Below are 18886 nucleotides of genomic sequence, written 5' to 3' on the forward strand. Positions count from 1 at the left end.
TCAAAGGGTCCTATGATATTCACTCCATTTGTTTTCCTTCTCACACTGATTTCTGTGCAATGCAAACCCTTTCACTCACTCTCCCCTAATTCAGAGTTTCTGATCTCCCTAACCCCCCCCACCAAATTCCCTGAGTCGAAAAAATTTGATGTTCCTGTATGTATGTATGTATGTATGTATGTATGTATGTATGTATGTATGTATATCCATACTAAAGAATAGTCTAGAGTTACACTTAGAAAGCTACTTCTATTCTAAATGGCCTTGAAGGTCTCTAGTTAGGAGGAATTTTGCATGTCAGGATTATGATCCCCACCATCTGGGGCTCTTTGCTTTGCACTGGAGTTGGGCACAGGATTTTAGAAACATGTTTTGAGTCTCGGGGAACTACCAAGTATGTTTGAATTGCACCAGATTTTACAAGCCATGGAGCAAATTGTAAATACTTTTGGATACTGGTGCACATTTTATAAATAATCCTGGCAGAGTTTTAATTCTCTAGGACTTGAGGGGTTTGTTCTATTCAATTTTTCATTATTTGTTCATTTCCATGTGGCCTTATTTCTGCAAACACAATTTCTTGAAAAATAGAATTAGGACCAGATTTAGCAAATACAAAAGGATAATTTGTAACATTTCTCTCATAAACTGGTTCTGAGCAAAGGCAAAATGAACTCATTTATACTTAGTGAAGCATAATTACTAATTTATATAGAAACTTTAAAGGGAAAAAAAAATTGAGATTTTAAATTTCCTCAGTCTTTCCAGCTACTGTCCTACATCTTCAGAATGACGAAGTCTCTCTTGATCAGTCTTGCATCCAGACCCAGAGAGCTAGGACACTCGACTGGAGGCAATAATGACTAAGTGGTCCCAGTAAAAAGTTCCCTTGGAGGGAGCCATTTCTTTCTCGAGCACTTTGTAGTTAACTGCACTGGTTCTGCAGTGGGAGAAAATAGCTCTATTATCTAAGGTTGAAAAAAAATTCTGAGCATTTCATATGATTATGTCTTCTCCTCTGCTTAAAATTATCCTTCAAACAGATGTCACAATGACTCACTCCTTCAATTCTACCAGGTCACTCAGTTGCAACCTGCTCATGAAACTCTTCCTGGCTGCCTGTTGAAAATTATAAGCGCTTTACCCCAAATCCTAATTTTCCTTCTCTACTTCATTTTCCCCATGCCATAATGCACACATGCATGCACACACCATGTGCATGAGCATGTGCATGCATGCATGTACGTGCACACACACACACACAGATAGCACTAGAATATAGGCTACTTCAGGAAAGATAGCTTGTCTTTATTGGTAATCCCTATAATCCCAGGTATTAGGCTAGTACCTAGCACAGGGGAAGTACTATAAGTATTTGTGGGATGGGTGCAAAACCATCAGCGACACACATATACTCACTCTCACAGCCACATCAGCAGTGCAAAGCCCACTGTCTTCCCCTCAATTCTGCTGCATTAGGACTGAACCAATATTTGATGTCTTTTTTACCCCTACTTTATTGCTATAAAAGAATTGAGATATAAGAAAGTGCACTTCCTGAGGTCTACATGTTAAAGGAAGTGATTAGTTGAGCTTCTTCTATGACCTTACCCTGCCTTTCTTTCTTCAACAGGTCCCTTCAACTCCTGCCATCTGGCTCCAGTCTCTACCATGACATTCAGCACCACTGAAATTATCCTGATCCTGTTGCTAAGTCCAAATCCATGCTCATTTCTTTCTTTATTTCCTTCCTTCTTTCCTACCTTTTTTCCTTCCTCCATGACTCTTTCCTTCCCTTTCTCCCCTCCTTTCCTTCCTTTCTTCCTTCTTTCCTTCCATCCTTCCTTCCTTTCTTTCTTGTTCATTGCAACTGCCTTCCCTAGAGAAATAGCAAAGACTTGAAAACTAAAATCAAAATATATCTCAAAACTGAATCTCTCTGAGCCATGCATCACCATTCCTGAACTAATCATTCTGTCAGAAGAAACACGACAGTGACTGACCCAGCCCCAAACCATATCCAGCCCTTGACTTCTATCTCAGGAAGAACATCAAAGGTAAGAGATTGGTGGCTGCTTGATGTCAAATCAGTACCCAATTAGACTAAAGAGGTGAGAAGATATGTAGAACCATGATCACAAAATGCCCCCTGCACCCCTTTCTCCTTTTTCATGCCAGTCCTGGGGCTTAAAATCAAGGCCTTATTTCCCTAAACTTTCATGCTCAAGGCTAGCACTGTACCACTTTGAGCCTCTGCTCAACTTGGCCTTTTGATAGTTAATTGGAGATAAGAGTCTTAGAGAGTTTCCTGCCTGGGCTGCCAGGAACTGAGATCCTCAGATCCGAGCCTCATGAGTATCTAGGATTACAAGCACAAGCCACCAGAAGCTGATACCTCTCCGTGTTTTAAAGACAGTTTGGCAACTAAAGCTCACAGAGGTTAAGCCTCTTGCCTAGGACCAGAGAGGCCATCCCTCTTTCGAATAGGTACTGCTTCTCAATGCCTCTCTGTTCCCTTTGCTGTCTTATCCAATCTCTTAAGCTGTCCAACTCTAAGCTGCGCTATCAAGCTCAACTCCGTGGTGACTTTCCTTTGGAAGCCAATATCCATGAACCTTCTCTCCCGACTCCCCCCAACTGGTAGAGTAATACTCCACAGAATAACCTCCAGCATTTTAACTTCCTGTGTATTCCTCCATAGCCCAGAGCTGTCATATGACAAGATTCTGTCGTAAAACAACAGTAACAACAAAAATCCCTGTGAGAACCAGAATACTATAAAGACACTTGCACATCCATGTTCATTGCTGCATTATTCACAATAGCCACATTGTACCAATAGACAAGTAGACCCAAAAACTGTAGTACCCATACACAATGGAATTTTACACTGCTAATAGAAAGAATATTATGTTATTTACAGGAAAATGGATGGGCCTAGGACAATTCATGTTAAGTGAGGTAAGCCAAGTTCAGCGACAGAGACACAAACACGTTTGTCTCATATGCAGAAACTAGATCTAAGATACACTAGAACACAGTAAACTATACAGGACTCTAGGTATTCACAGACAGTGAGACCAAAGGAGGATATTCTTAGGGGAGGAATACAAAAGCACCATGCCTATGTGCCTCTGACTCATATAAAATAATATTTATGGAAATGAACTCCAGGAAATGTATTTTCTTTGTCGCTGTTTTTGTTCTCTTTTTTCTTTTTGTCTTGCTTGTTTATCTTTCTTTGGGAAAGGAGACACAGAAATGGAGAGACAAAGGGTAAACAAATGCAGCAGTGGTACTCACTAGACACTCTGTTGAAAAAGAACTATACAACTTGTAAGTAGAGATAGGAGGGAGAAACAGAGAGAGTGAGGAGGTGACATTGTCCAAAAAGAAATGTACTTCTTACCTGACTTATGTAACTATAAGCCCTCTGTATATCATCTTTATAATAACAATAAAAATGTAAATCCCTGCATCTAACTACTGTCCTCAGAGGGTCCAAGCTATGGCTGAATACCAAAATAAAGGAAAAAAATAAAAGTAAAGTGAGCTCCAATGGCAGTGTTGAACACAGGTCCTAAAGACTGTTGGAAGTTAAAACGGAAACATGACAGAAAAATTAGGATGCTTGTGCGTGAGCGAGTATCAGTAAGAAAAGGCTCTAAGTGCCAAAGCAAGAGAACTGTTCACAAGCCCAAGATTTACCTTTACATAAAAATGTAATGAAGTGGGGCTGGGGATATGGCCTAGTGGCAAGAGAGCTTTCCTCCCATACATGAAGCCCTCCGTTCGATTCCCCAGCACCACATATACAGAAAATGGCCAGAAGTGGCACTGTGGCTCAAGTGGCAGAGTGCCAGCCTTGAGAAAAAAGAAGCCAGGGACAGTGCTCAGGCCCTGAGTCCAAGGCCCAGGACTGGCCAAAAATAATAATAATAATAATAATAATAATAATAATAATAATAATAATAATGAAGTAACACCATATCCCAAATGGATCTGACAGATCTATACAGAATCTTCCACCCTACAGAGACCCAATACACCTTCTTCTCAGCAGCCCATGGATCATACTCCAAAATAGACCATGTCAGAGCCCACACAAAGAACCTCAGCAAATACAAAAGTATTGACGTCATCCCATGTATTATATCTGACCACAGTGGATTAAAGGTAACCCTCAATAACAACGGTTACCACAGACGCTATACACATTCTTGGAGGCTAAACCCCACACTGTTATCCAACACTTGGGCCACAGACCAAATTAAAGATGAAATCAACAAATTCATAAGCCACAATGACAATGAAAATACATCACAAAGAAACTTATGGGACACAGCTAAGGCAGTACTGAGGGGCAAGATCATTGCCCTCAGAACTCACATTAAAAGAATGGAAGCAGAGCAGGTGAACAACCTCACGATGAAACTAAAACAACTGGAGAAACAAGAAATGATTGAATCTAAAATGATTAGGAGGAGAGAGATCACAAAGATTAAAGAAGAGATAAATTTGATTGAAAATAGAAAGACCATTCAACAAATAAATAAGACTAAAAGTTGGTTCTTTGGGAAAATAAATAAAATTGACAGACCCCTCGCAAGAGTTACAAAAAAAAAGAAGAGACTCATATACATAAAATCAGGGACTCCACCAGAAAAATTACAAGTACACACGATATTCAAACAATCATAAGGAACTATTTCCAGAACCTCTATTCAGTAAAAAACAATAATTTTACAGAAATCGATCAATTCTTACAGAAGTATAAACTGCCCAAACTGAACCAAGAAGAAATAAATCATCTAAACAAACCAAAAACTTACAGTGAGATACAGGGGGTAATCAAGAAACACCCAACAAAGAAAAGCCCAGGCCCAGATGGATTCACCAACAAATTCTATAAAACCTTTAGTGAGGAGCTAATACCAATAATCCTCAAACTCTTCCGCGAAATAGAAACAGAGGGAGAAATTCCAAACTCATTCTATGAAGCTAATATCATACTCATTCCCAAACCAGGCAAAGACCCTACAAAAAATGAGAACGACAGACCAATATCACTAATGAACACAGACACAAAGCTCCTCAATAAAATATTAGCTAACAGGATCCAGAAACTGATCAAGAAAATTATACATCATGACCAAGTAGGTTTCATCCCACAGTCACAAGGATGGTTCAACATCCGTAAATCAATCAACGTAATTCACCACATAAACAGAACTAAAATCAAGAATCACATTGTTATCTCAGTCGATGCCCAAAAAGCCTTTGACAAAATACAACATCCATACTTATTAAAAGCTCTGGAGAGAACAGGAATAGATGGAACATTCCTCAAAACAATAAAAGCCATATACAACAGACCAACTGCTAATATCATATTAAATGGAAAGAAACTTAAATCATTCCCCCTAAACTCAGGAACAAGACAAGGATGCCCACTCTCCCCACTTCTTTTCAACATAGTGCTGGAATCCCTAGCCATAGCAATAAGGCAAGAGGAGGACATCAAAGGGATCCACATCGGCAAGGAAGAAATCAAGTTATCCCTATTCGCAGATGACATGATCTTATACCTGAAGGACCCAAAAAACTCAGTCCCCAAACTCCTACACCTAATAAACCATTTTGGCAAAGTAGCAGTATACAAAATCAATCCACAAAAGTCAGCAGCTTTTCTGTACACACAGAAAAGGAAATTCTGTACAAACAGAAAAGGAAATTATGGAAACAATTGCATTTACAGTAGCCAAAAAGAGAATAAAGTACCTAGGGATCAACTTAACCAAGGACATGTCAGACCTATTTAATGAGATCTATAAAAATCTAATAAAGGAAATCAAAGAAGACACAAGGAGATGGAAAGACCTCCCATGCTCATGGGTAGGCAGAATCAATATAGTGAAAATGGCCATATTGCCCAAATTGTTATACAAATTCAATGCAATCCCTATCAAAATCCCAGGCACATTCTTCACTAAAATAGGCAAAGCAATTCTAGGCAAAAAAAAAGCAGTGCAGGAGATATCACAATACCAGACTTCAAGCTCTACTACAGGGCCATCATAACAAAAACAGCCTGGTATTGGTATAAAAACAGATCAGAAGACCAATGGATTAGAATTGAAGATCCAGAAATAAAACCGCACTCTTACAGTCAGCCGATATTTGACAAAGGAGCTAAAGATGTACAATGGAATAAACATAGCCTCTTCAACTACTGGTGCTGGGAGAACTGGGCAGCCATATGCAGAAAACTCAAAGTAGACCCAAGCCTATCACCATGCACCAAGATCAACTCAAAATGGATCAAGGACCTCAATATCAGACCTGAATCCTTGAAACTACTGAAGGACAGAGTAGGAAAGACACTAGAACTTATAGGCACAGGAAGGAACTTCCTGAATAGAGTCCCAGGGGCACAACAAATAGGGGAGAGACTCGACAAATGGGACTACTACAAATTAAAAAGTTTCTGCACAGCTAAGGACCAAAGCAGAAAGACAGCCAACCATATGGGAAAGGATTTTTACTAGCACAGCAACAGACAAAGGCCTAATATCTGTCATCTACAGAGAACTCAAAAAACTAGCCCCTCCAAGCCTAATAAACCAATTAGGAAATGGGCAAAGGAGCTAAAGAGAGACTTCACAAGAGAAGAAATAAAAATGGCAAAGAAACATGTGAGGAAATGTTCAACATCCCTGGTAGTAAAGGAAATGCAAATAAAAACAACCCTGAGATACCACCTCACTCTACTTAGAATGGCCTATACTCTGAACTCAGGCAACAGCAAATGCTGGAGGGGGTGCGGGGAAAGAGGAACCCTTCTCCATTGTTGGTGGGAGTGCAAACTAGTACAACCACTTTGGAGAACAGTATGGAGGTTTCTCAAAAAGCTCAATATAGACCTACCCTATGACCCAGCCATACCACTCCTAGGCATCTATCCTAAACAGCAGGTCCCAAGATACCAAAGACATTTATTTGTACTTCCATGTTTATCGTGGCACAATTCCCAATAGCCAAAATATGGAAACAACCCAGATGCCCCTCCACAGATGAATGGATCCAAAAACTATGGTACCTATACACAATGGAATACTACATAGCGATTAGGAATGATGAAATATTGGCATTTGCAGGGAAATGGTCAGAACTCGAACAAATAATGTTGAGCGAGACAAGCCTAGAACACAGAAAACAAAGGGGCATGATCTCCCTGATATATGACTGTTAACAAAGGGAGATGGAGAGACAGTAGAGACCAGGTCTGTGAAACCAAAAACTGCTTGTCAAATGGTATTTCCCACAGGATTGGGGCAGCGACCCAACAGTATGTAACTAAAACCAAACAACTACTCAACATATAAAGGTAAAAAATTTACCTCTCAATGGAATACAATAGCTCAAAAGCTATGTATGTACGTTCATATAAGGCTACTGTCGACATATTGTCTAATATCGACATTACATTTAAAGCCCTAGGCAAAATTTTCTTGGGCTTGGCCACGTGGGTACTTTATATGTTCTTGATACATTGTGTATTGTATATATGTCTACCTGACCTAGAGAAGGAAAAGAAAAACAGGGCGTAAGATATCACAAGAAATGTACACACTGCCCTACTATGTAACTGTATCCTTTTTGCACAACACCTTGTCAAAAAAAATTGTGTTCAATTAATAAATAAATTAAATTAAAATATATATAATGGCTGAAGCAAGGTGTGTGTGTGTGGCAATGTGGGGGGTGGGGGGGGCGATCTGCAGTGTTGAAGCTAGGATTCAAACTGAGATCTTCTCTCTCATAGTCAAATGCTGCTTACAGTCTTGTAAGATGTAAAGCATGTGGTTGCCTTAATCAGCTCTGTGAATTATAGATGTCATTCTCATTTTAAGAGCTTAATTAATAACTTTCTCCAGTATAACTCTGTCTTGAAAGAAGATTAGGAATCAATATATGAATACAGTATTTGCTGAAATAAGTTATCTTGATACTTTCTGTTGGCAGCTAAGGGGCCAGGGGTAGGTAGGAGAGAATTAAGGAGTGCACTGCTTCAAAGCCATGAGCTAACAGGGTGCACCTGTGCTCACTGTGCTCCAACAAGGCCATTCCCTGATGCCTTGTCTGGCCATGGGCAGAGCTTGCCAGTACTTGAACAGCTGCTGAAGCTTGTGTTTTGGTCAGCCCTGTTGCTCTTATAGACCCTTCCAGAAAGGCACCACCACTGCTATGGGCAAGAAAACTGTCTTCCTTCCAGGAAGAACAAGTTATGCAGACAGAATGATCCTGTGCTTCCTAAGAAAAGGCAAAAAGTATGTTCACAAGAGGAGAAACACGAATACCTGTGACACAATGACAATATTTTGGCCTCTTAATAATTTGTTAAAGGAGGTTTTTTTTTCTTTAATGACTCCTCTTTAGAAAAACTATTCTCAAATCTTTCACTGGCCAAGGCAGATCAAGTGCTATTAGCTAGACTGATTAATTTTACATCTGTTCCAGCACAAATAGCCAACAGGCATATTATTTCCAGATTCATAAAGGTTAGTGAATAGCAGTGGAATTAATTCTTGAGTACATAGGAGAACATGCTCTTCCCCTATTTATATCTCATTGTGGTTGTTTGTTTTTTCTCTATAGATAACACTCAACCAAGCTATTCACAGTTCTTAGTTTCTAACTAAAGCAACCTGACCCTTTTTTAAAACTAGAGCTAAAAGATTTGGAGTTCTCGAAAATCACTAGAACTATGATCTTACTTTGGGCTTGGATGAGCTCCTAATACCATTAACTATTCCAATTTTACTAACATTTAGTTTCCCTCATAGGATTCAGCCCTAGACTCAATTCCCCATCCAAGTCTAACCTACCCAGGAGAAGGGAATATATATTTTAGGTATTACATTTCATTAGTTACTTTATCATTGAATACTATTCAAATAGAAAGAACAGAAGGCTCCTAAGGCCTTCAGAGAATATAGAGATGGATTAATTATAGGTTTTGCCCCCAAGAAATTTATAATCTAGCAGGAGGATAAGATAGTAAGCTATGATAGCTTACATAAAAGAAATTCAAATAAAATCTAATGTGGATTCAAAAGAAAAAGATGGGTTGACAGATAGAGGTTGCTGCAACTGAGAGGGCTTTGAAAATTTTAACGAGAATCTATCAGTGGGGAGAAGGAAGAATGGAACATTGTAGGAGAAATCCTCAAGAGCAAGAACACATGGGACTCTCAGCCTATTGCTCTATAAGAACTGCATGACTAGAAGCCTTTCTTTCTTTCTTTCTTTCTTTCTTTCATTTCCTCTCTTTTGCAAAGACAAATTGAATACTACAATGGTACCATAAAATTTTTTGAATATTTTGTTTGGCTTTAATCATCACTATTTTTATCACTAATTAGGAAGAATATTTTTAAATCAGTGAGAACAACATTTAGAAAAAAGAAAATAAATAAATCACATTTGGCTCAATGGATAATGTAAGTGTAAATGCATTGGTGTTTCTATTATCTCCCAGTTAAGCCCAAAGATGTGATTCAAAACCAGTTGATGTGTGAGAGCAGCTCAAAGGCAGAACTCACCCTCGATCCATGCAAACCTATCACCATGCGAAGATGCTGCTGCTACCCTGCCAAAGGTTATCCGGCAATCTCTTCCCAGAGAAATGGTTTACAGCAACTTCATTGTGATATTTCCTCACCCAATTTGCATCTTTCTTTTCCCATTGATGTATTTCCTTCAGAAATGTCCTTGCAGAGGAAAAGCAGGCATTAAATAATATGCATGATAGTAACTTGCAGAATTAACTATAGCCATGGATAGGAGCTTCACTCAGTATAGGAAATGCAAGGGCCTTGGATGGGGACCTGGACATCCTCCTGGGACCACTTTCTGTACCTCCCTAGGTTGCTCTTCCTATAAAATAGGGCTAATTCAATTCAGATGGATAACTCAAACATGATGAGAAGATTAATTATTCAGGGTTGGTTGAGTGCTTTCAATATGAAAAGCACAATGTATGTCACAAACAGGCCTGTGACTTCAGGGGAGACAAAAGGAAAGCACAGATGAACTTAAAAAAAAAAGGCCCTATTCTCATGTAAATATGCCATAATAAAGACCACAGAAAGGAAACTGCAGGAAATATAATATATAAACAATATTTTTCCATGAGGAGTCAGCAGATTTTATCAAGTTAATAAATTACTACAATAGAGTATATAAAATCAAACTCATGCAGAATCAGACCAGAGAATATAATGTGTGGCTGCTGGGATTATTGGTAGGTAAAATCTCATTGAAATTTGTAGAACACTGGATCTGGGAGATTTTAAAATCAGGCAAGGATGATGACCCAGTTTGGGTGGGAAAAGCTGAGAGAATCTCAAGGAAGGATACAGCCCAAGGAGAAGTCTCTGGAGGTACAGTTATTTTTAACCTTTCAGACTTACACAACACAAAGAGAATTCTGAAAAGTGAATGCAAAAGGAAACATTTTAAGAACTCCGGTGTCCTCTTCTCATTGTCATGACCTTAGAATAAAATTTCAAAGGAGACACAAAGTTCACATGCAATTAATTTTGGATTTGAAGAAAATAAAATCAGGCTTGCTTTTCTTATCTTTACTAGTATGTGAGTTCACAGTTGATGAATGTTCTCTTAGGACTGTGATTTGACTAAGAAATCTTGGTAGGAAATAAAGGCCACAGCATTAAATACATAACATATTGTAAGTAGATGGGCCAAACTTTTAAAATTAAAATGTGTAGAAGCAGTAAGAACTGTAGGGGGAAATAAATATACATTAGCTATGGCCAAAACAATGCCACCTAAGAACTAACCACAAATCCCATGGCAGATAACAGTGCACACCTGCTTCCACAATCCTACAAATCATTTGGGGTTATTCTGCTTCACAGATGACCCTAGATCAGTTCCCTGGGTCTCATATCCAGCAGGGCAAGCCAGACCATTTCACCTCATGAGTCAGACTAGAAATTACACTCCATTTTTGTCAGTCAAAGAAAGGAATATGACCAAGATGAAAGGAAGTTCACTTCATCCATGCCATTAGGATCCTGGAAGGGTGGAAGTGTAAAAAGAGTGAAGAACTGAGCCCAAGAAGCAACTATACTGTGTTTCAATGTGGCATTTTACAATAGTCACAGTTCGAAGCCAGCCTAGGCAGGAAAGTTCGTGAGATGATTATTTACAATTAGCCATCAATAAAATCAGAAGTGGAGCAGTGACTAAAATGGTAGAGTGCCAGCTTTGAGGGGGAAAAAAAGCTCAGGGAGAGTGCCCAGGCCCTAGGTTCAAGCCCCAGGACAAGCACATACATACACAACACAACACAAAAATGGTCCAGAGTCACAGACTAAGATATTCCTGAGATATAGATACAAACTTTTAACTTAATAGTTATTACAATGGTGATACTGAGAGAGAGTAACTTAAGTCTCACTAAGGCTATTCAGGGAAGAGTGAAGCACTATTAAATACTGTTATGAATCTTTATCAAATCAACAAAACTCACAACAGACTCTCAGAAAAGTTACCTACTGAATAGCTTTTGAGTTCAGCTGCCCAGAGAATATTTTCTGTAATATCAACAATGCTTGTGCCATACTTGTCTTTTATCATGACAATTCTTAACATACAACACAACTATAACCAATCAGATAGAAATAATTATGGTGTTCTATTTTAGTGGAGAACAAGCATTCTTTCACACTGTAGGCTACAAAACAAATTTAAGTTTTTAAGAAAACCTGGCAATATATATCAGGTAGTTAATTGATTTGTGAATATATCAGATCCTTTAACTCAGTAATTCCATTTCTGGACATTTAACTAAATTAGCTATAATAATAAAAAGGCAAAAAATCTACCTATATTTTCATTAATGAAACATTTGTTAAATGAATAGATAATGTTTCTTTCTCTGCCATGGAATATCAGTTAGCTGTAAAAAAAAAAAAAAAGGCAAAGCAATCATTATGATTGATTGATCATGTTAACATATTCAAGATGAGTACATTGACTGAAATGTAGCAGATTAAAAACTAAATTATATAGCATATATGTATTTCCATACTATACATACATTTCCTATATATATAGGAATGTATAAAAAGCAATGTTTGTTAATAATTGCTAATAATGGTAATCTCTCGGAAGAGAGTTTTAGTGGACGGATGATGGTTACTTTTGTTTTTTTCTCCATGCAGTTCTACATTATTTTGGATTAATTATAGAATGTGGATTGCTTTTATTCATTATTTTCTTTTTTTGTTATTTTTTTCCTTTATTGTCAAAGTGAAGTACAGAGGGGTTACAGTTTCATATGTAAAGTAGTGAGTACATTCCTTGTTCAACTTGTTACCTCCTCCCTCATTTCCACCCCCCCGCCTCCTCCCTCCCTTATTATTTTCAACTAATAAAAACCCTTTGCAACTCTTTTTTGCTCTTTCTGTCCTCATACCATTTGAACAAAACTTTGCTGCTTTTATTTGAGACTACAGATAGTTTTAAATAAGGACAGAACTGTCCACCATTTGGTCTGATTTTTAGTTACTACAAGTGCCTGATTGCTAAATTTACCATACTTCTAAACCCCAAATCCTTAGCCAGATTGCTTTCACACTCTTCCCATTATCTTCCACATTCTTCCAGGGAGATTTCCCTCTTCCCTCTCCAAGGCTCTTCATGACTCATTTCACGTGCAGTCTCCTTTATTTAAAAAAAGAGGTGGAGAAATCCTGCTTTGGCTCTGAGAAAGTACTTCCCTCTCCTCAGACTTCCCCACTACTTAACACTCTTTTCATTGCCCTGAGAATGCACTGGCTTTTCCTGTGGTTGCAGTACGAGTGTCTCCCCACCCCAAGGGTAGTGAAAAACTTCAATAACTCTTGCCAACATCCTCAAGATGCTTTCTTCTCAGCTTCATCACCCAGAAAAATTTTGACACTAGGTAGAGACAATAAACTGCCTTTTTTTCTTCCATAGAATAATAAACAGTACAAACTGCTGGGGCTGGGAATATGGCCTAGTGGCAAGAATGCTTGCCTCGTATACATGAAGCCCTGGGTTCAATTCCCCAGCACCACATATATAGAAGAGGCGCTGTGGCTCAAGTGGCAGAGTGCTAGCCTTGAGCAAAAAGAAGCCAGGGACAGTGCTCAGGCCGAGTCCAAGGCCCAGGACTGGCAATAATAATAATAATAATAAATACAAATAAATAAATAAACAATACAAACTGCTGTCCTGATCCACTCCACAGTAACCAACCCTGAGCCCCTTTTCCTTTCATTACCCTCACCAGGCAGCCCTAACTCCTCCCACCTGAGTCAGCAACACTGACAGACCGTTGACTATACATTGAGAAAGCGAAGAACTGTTGGGAATGGTCTGAATTCCTTCTCCCATTTATACTTATCCTCAACCTCTAACTACATCTGCATTCTCCCTACAGTGGGTGCCCTTGGCACAACAGTGGCAGGGGAGTGGCCCTCAGTGCCAGGAGCTCTGTCCTTAGCTGCTAAGAGTGCAGGTTGTTTCAAGTTCACAGCTACTCCCATCCCTTGAGCAAAGCCTCACCTCAGCCACACAGGCCCCACTTAGCCTGTGCCCTATGCCCCACCTCCTTGGAAGGCAAATGAATGGCACAGGGCAAAATGGCCAATTTCCTTCCTGCCTCCATGGCAAAGGCTTGTGCTACTGGTGACAATACAGCATCTCCTTCCAAGATGGGTAGCTTGGCAGTCAAGATCAAACAGGCTGAGTTTGTTAGGTTTTTTTCCTCCTACCTATCCTACTCCTGTTGTCCTCTTCTGAAAGTGTCCCACCACCACCAATAACAACTCTGAACAAGAATCTCTGTCGCTGCTGTCCCAGGAAGCACATCCTAAAGCACACTCCTGTCAGTGTGGAAGAAAGGGTTCTTCTGTCTACAACCAACATCCTCCGGATCCTATCTTGTCTGCTTGTCAGCTGTCCCAGAGCTTCCAAACCGTGTCTTCCCTAAGTTTCTGAGCTGAATGAATATAAACAGGACCAGCTTTTCTTACAACTAAACCCAATGAAAAAAGTCTTACATCTCCCTCTCATTTTCTTTCTGGCCTACATAGATAAGACACAGCTATTGTTTTCACGTGTTTTTAACCTCCTTAGGGTGGTGTAATTCTTCAAGATACACTATGCTGGAAAAGAAAAAAGGATTTCAGGAGAAAAATAAATTCCATCTTTGACATGTCTGAGATGCCTATCATTTTAAACTTAAAATGTCTATTTTGGGAGTTGCTAACGAGGGTCTGAAGAAGTTATGAGGTGGTAAATGTTTACCTGGCTGTCTGTGGGTAGGTGGACTCATGTGTATACATGGACATCGGCTTTTACACATTTTATGCATATTTAGGATATGATTTATTATAATAATAAAATATATAATACTCTATTGTAAATCCCCTCTTACCAATCATCAAAAACCGTTGTTTTTGTTGAATTTTACAAAGCTGTTGTATCTGTGGCAAAACTGTTATTGGAGGTGATGAATGAGTAGAGTTAACATGAATGTTGGTGGATATTGCTATTCACATTAAGAAGTAAGAGAACATGAGACAGCAATGTGGGAAGACCCACCCTGAATGTAGGAGACACTATCACATTGCCAAAGTTTACATGGAATAAGGGTAGATAATGGAAAACACCAGCATCACAGCCATAATCTCTCTCTCCCCTCCTCTCCACTTCTCCTCTCTCCTCTATTTCTCTCCACTGCTCCTCCCTCTCCACCCTCCCCCCCTCCCACCATCTCTTTCTGTGCTTCGTAGCCACCAGGATGTGAGCTGTTCTGCTCTGCCATACCCTCTGGACCATGACAAATGTCACCTCTGAAACTGAGCAAAATCATCCATTGCTCCCTTGCATTTTTAGGCCAGGTATTTTGCCACAGCAACAAAAAGTCTGACTTGCACAATAGATAACAGTATATTACCCCCCCTCAAAAAATGAGGTTTTTATGATAGATTTTCATTACTTAGGTTACTACAGAGTCTAAAGGAACATTAGCCTATTGTGAAAATAAGATGACATACATTTTACAAAGTATAATTCATGCAGTCTAAAGTGCTATTGGGTATGTGTAAGGAACCCCATTACTTCAGATTATGAAGGGGGGAAAGCTCTCCCAATACCTCATATGTTAAAATGTGAACTCAATGGGTTTTTGTGCAGATGAAGTACAATATATTTAGTTCAAATTAGGCCATTTTACTGTACTTCTTTCTGATGATAATGTTTAATCTTAAGTCTCCCAATAGGAAGGGATATAGTATGTCATATCTTTTTCAGCCTGATTTTTCATATAACTTTCCCTACCATTAGTCCCTACCAGAGTATACAAATTTCTTACGTTTACCAAAGGAATTCTTGCTACTTAATTTGCATAGAAGAGAAATCGTTTCTAATAATTACATCTGTCAGGCTAGAAGCCCATCACTCAAATGTTAAGAAAACTGTCTACTGGAAGAACCTGGAAATTCTTAGAAATGCTAAGAAGGAAACAGGTTTAAGGGGCAGCTTGATTGAACATGGTTGAGTGACTGTTATACAGTAAAGAAAGCCATTTGGAATGTAACCAGTGTTTGGGAAGGATTGTACAGGGTGAAGTAGAACTTTGGGAAATAGAGGGAGCATTGTTAAGGTAGTACTGGCATGTAGCCAAGGCTCTGAAAGTGATGTGACAGGAAGACAGAGACAGCCCATGACGGTAAGATCATTATATGTATCATATAGTTGTCTCTATTGGTAAAAGAGCACATGCTTGCCTGGTAAGCAGGATTCTAACGATTTAACTCTGGGCACAGAGTCAGGGAAAGTGAGACCAAGAGAGGAATATTGTCACTAATGTCATCATTCTTCCATCTTCATTCCCACAAAAAGCAAGTCCATCAATATCATATATATATACATCAAATATCATATATACATATATGCATATGTATATGAACAAGGAGAAATAGGACAAAGTTAAGTATGTTTACCATTTTATAACCATTACATTCTTTTTAAAAATCACTGATGTAGTGATCACACTATTCCTGGCCTGCTCAAAACAAAATATATATCATGCTGTTCTATAGCTTAAGTAAATTTATGCAGATTCATAAGCTCTTATCCAAACCTCATAGAGCCCAATAGATATACAACATAGTACCTGGCTCCTCCAGACTCTAAGCCTTATCTTTATTATCTCCTTCAAGATATTTTCTAATGTTTTGTAATTTAATCTGGATTTAATTTTGGCTTCCTTGTCTATATTCCTGAAGTCTTTCTGCTGAAATAAAGGCATTTATAGCTATCATTTCACTTCTAGGAACTATAGTACTAGCATCCCACTTTCCCCACTCCTTTCATTTTGTTTGGTTACAGTGCTGGAGAATAAACCCAGAACCTTGCACATGCTAGGAAAGTGCTCTACTAATAAGCTACATCCCCAGCCCTTCCTTTTCAAAGTTTTGTTCTCTGTAAGTAAACATTTCAATGGAGAACTTTTATTGTAGCTCATCTGTAAAATTTCTAAATTCCTGTTTTTCTTTAACCACAAGTTGCTTATATTTTCAGTTTCATTTTCAAAGCATATGTACAGTTGTCAGAGAAAGTGATTAGTAAGTATATTGGTTCTTTGAATTTTTTTATTCTTTGAATCAGACTTCTTTTGCAAACTAGCAGATCTTTTTTGTTGTCATTGTTTTGCCAGTCCTGGGCCTTGGATTCAGAGCCGTAGCACTGTCCCTGGCTTCTTTTTGCTCAAGTCTAGCACTCTGCCACTTGAGCCACAGCACCACTTCTGGCCATTTTCTGTATGTATGGTGCTGAGGAATCGAACCCAGGGCTTCATGTACATGAGGCAAGCACTCTTGCCACTAGGCCATATTCCCAGCCCCCAGATCATTTTTTTTTAAAGACCACATATAGTTAAAAGTCAGTATAGTGTTAGGACTGGGTTTCTGTACTTATCTATTAGATTTTCTGCATCAGGATATAAATTTCATACATCCCTAGTCAGATGTGTCTATTCCGCCCCTGAAATGTGGAGTTAAAGACTATAGGCATAAAATACAAATGAGATTTCTGACATCTATGAGAAAGGATCTAAAATGTTTTGTGAATTTATATGAGATAGGATCTTGGGTATATTGGGCTAGATGTATTGAATTGGGGCATGGCTCAGGTTAAAAATATAAAATTTCATTTTCTAAAATTTTAATTCTATGGTTTGACAACCTTAAAGACAATATATTTCTGTAAAACTGTTCAATACCTTTAGTAGTGTTTGGCCACTAAGCCCCTTTCTCCTATGATTAAAAACTCCCACTAAAATATCACACACACACACACACACACACACACACACACACACACTCCTAAGATGAGCCTAGTTTTAAATTTTGACTTGCAATTGTTTTTACTTTGTAGGATACGAAGATCTATTTTAATTACATTTTAATGTATTATTACTTAGAGCCCTTCTTTATTCCTTTGAATGTTTTCCCTATGTTAGCACATTAATAGGACAGTACCGTCTCCATGTTTTATTGTTTTAGAAACATCCCTTAGTAAGCTAAAGTTGGGTTTTCCCCAGTTAAGTCAACAAATGAGTTAAATGTATTGACTACTGTGATGCATTTTTATCACCTTTTGTCTTTTACACTGTCTTCCCCCATTTTCCATTGGCTTTCGCTAATTTTTACAGGAGTATGTTTCTCTCATTTACAATTTATTTCTCATCTGCCTGTCTTACTTCACTCCAAATTACTGAATTGCTCCATTTTTTAATATTTCTTGTATTTACTTTAAATATTAACCATATTTTACCAGAAAAAAATATAGCAAGTCTTAAGATTCTTTCTTGTTCTCTTGAACATCAAAAGTCCTTAGCATATTACAATTTATTCAATTATGATTCTCATCTTGTCATATCATTCTACCTTGCTATGGTATCACCTATCCTTTGCTACAATATTGCTGCAAAACAAAGACACACACATACACACATTTGGCAAAGGTGCAGTAACAAAAGTGGAGCTGGAACTACTCAGTCATTACTTTCACAAGCTTCAGCAGGAGTCTGATAGCATCTCATTGGTCAGTTAGTCACATGGCCAAAGGCAGAATGAAGGGGAAAGAAAATAAGCTCTGCCCTCACATAACAAAAGTCATGAACTTAGGGAGTAAAATATTGAGACTTAATACAGTAATCAACCTATTCATTTGCCTTTTCTTGCCTGTTGAGGTATTTTTATATCTTACATTTCCCTTCTAGATGACTTTTTCTTAAGTGTATCTTTTATGGATAAATTCTTAGAAATTCTTGGAAATATTTTATTTTGCTAGCACTTCAGAACTACATTTTAGGCTAAGTATACCATTTAAGTCTTAGGCTGAGTATACATTTACATCCTCTTTACTGTGGCAAAGAATTCTCATGTCTAAATTTTATTTCTTTCCAGGCAGTGTGCTCCTTGAGTCTCTAGAATTTTTTTTCTTTAACATCACTATGATGTCCAGATATTTGTTCCACTATGTAGCCCAGGTTAGTACAGGGTTTGATTTCACAATCCTGCTCAGTCCCCCTCAGTGATGGGATTACACATGTGTGTCACCACACCTGGCTTTGACTTCATTTATTTGATCTAGTTGGACTACAGTGAAATCTATAACCTGTTTCTATAACTCAGTTACTCAGCAGTCAGCTTTTGTTTTAATATTGCTTTCCTATTATTTTCCCTTTTGCTTGAGTTTCCTACTAAAACTCTGCTTCCAACTTGTGCACTCATATGCATGTGTCCTGTTAACATAG

The sequence above is a fragment of the Perognathus longimembris genome, chromosome 15 (genome assembly GCF_023159225.1).
Source record: "Perognathus longimembris pacificus isolate PPM17 chromosome 15, ASM2315922v1, whole genome shotgun sequence".
Taxonomy (NCBI): Eukaryota; Metazoa; Chordata; class Mammalia; order Rodentia; family Heteromyidae; genus Perognathus; species Perognathus longimembris.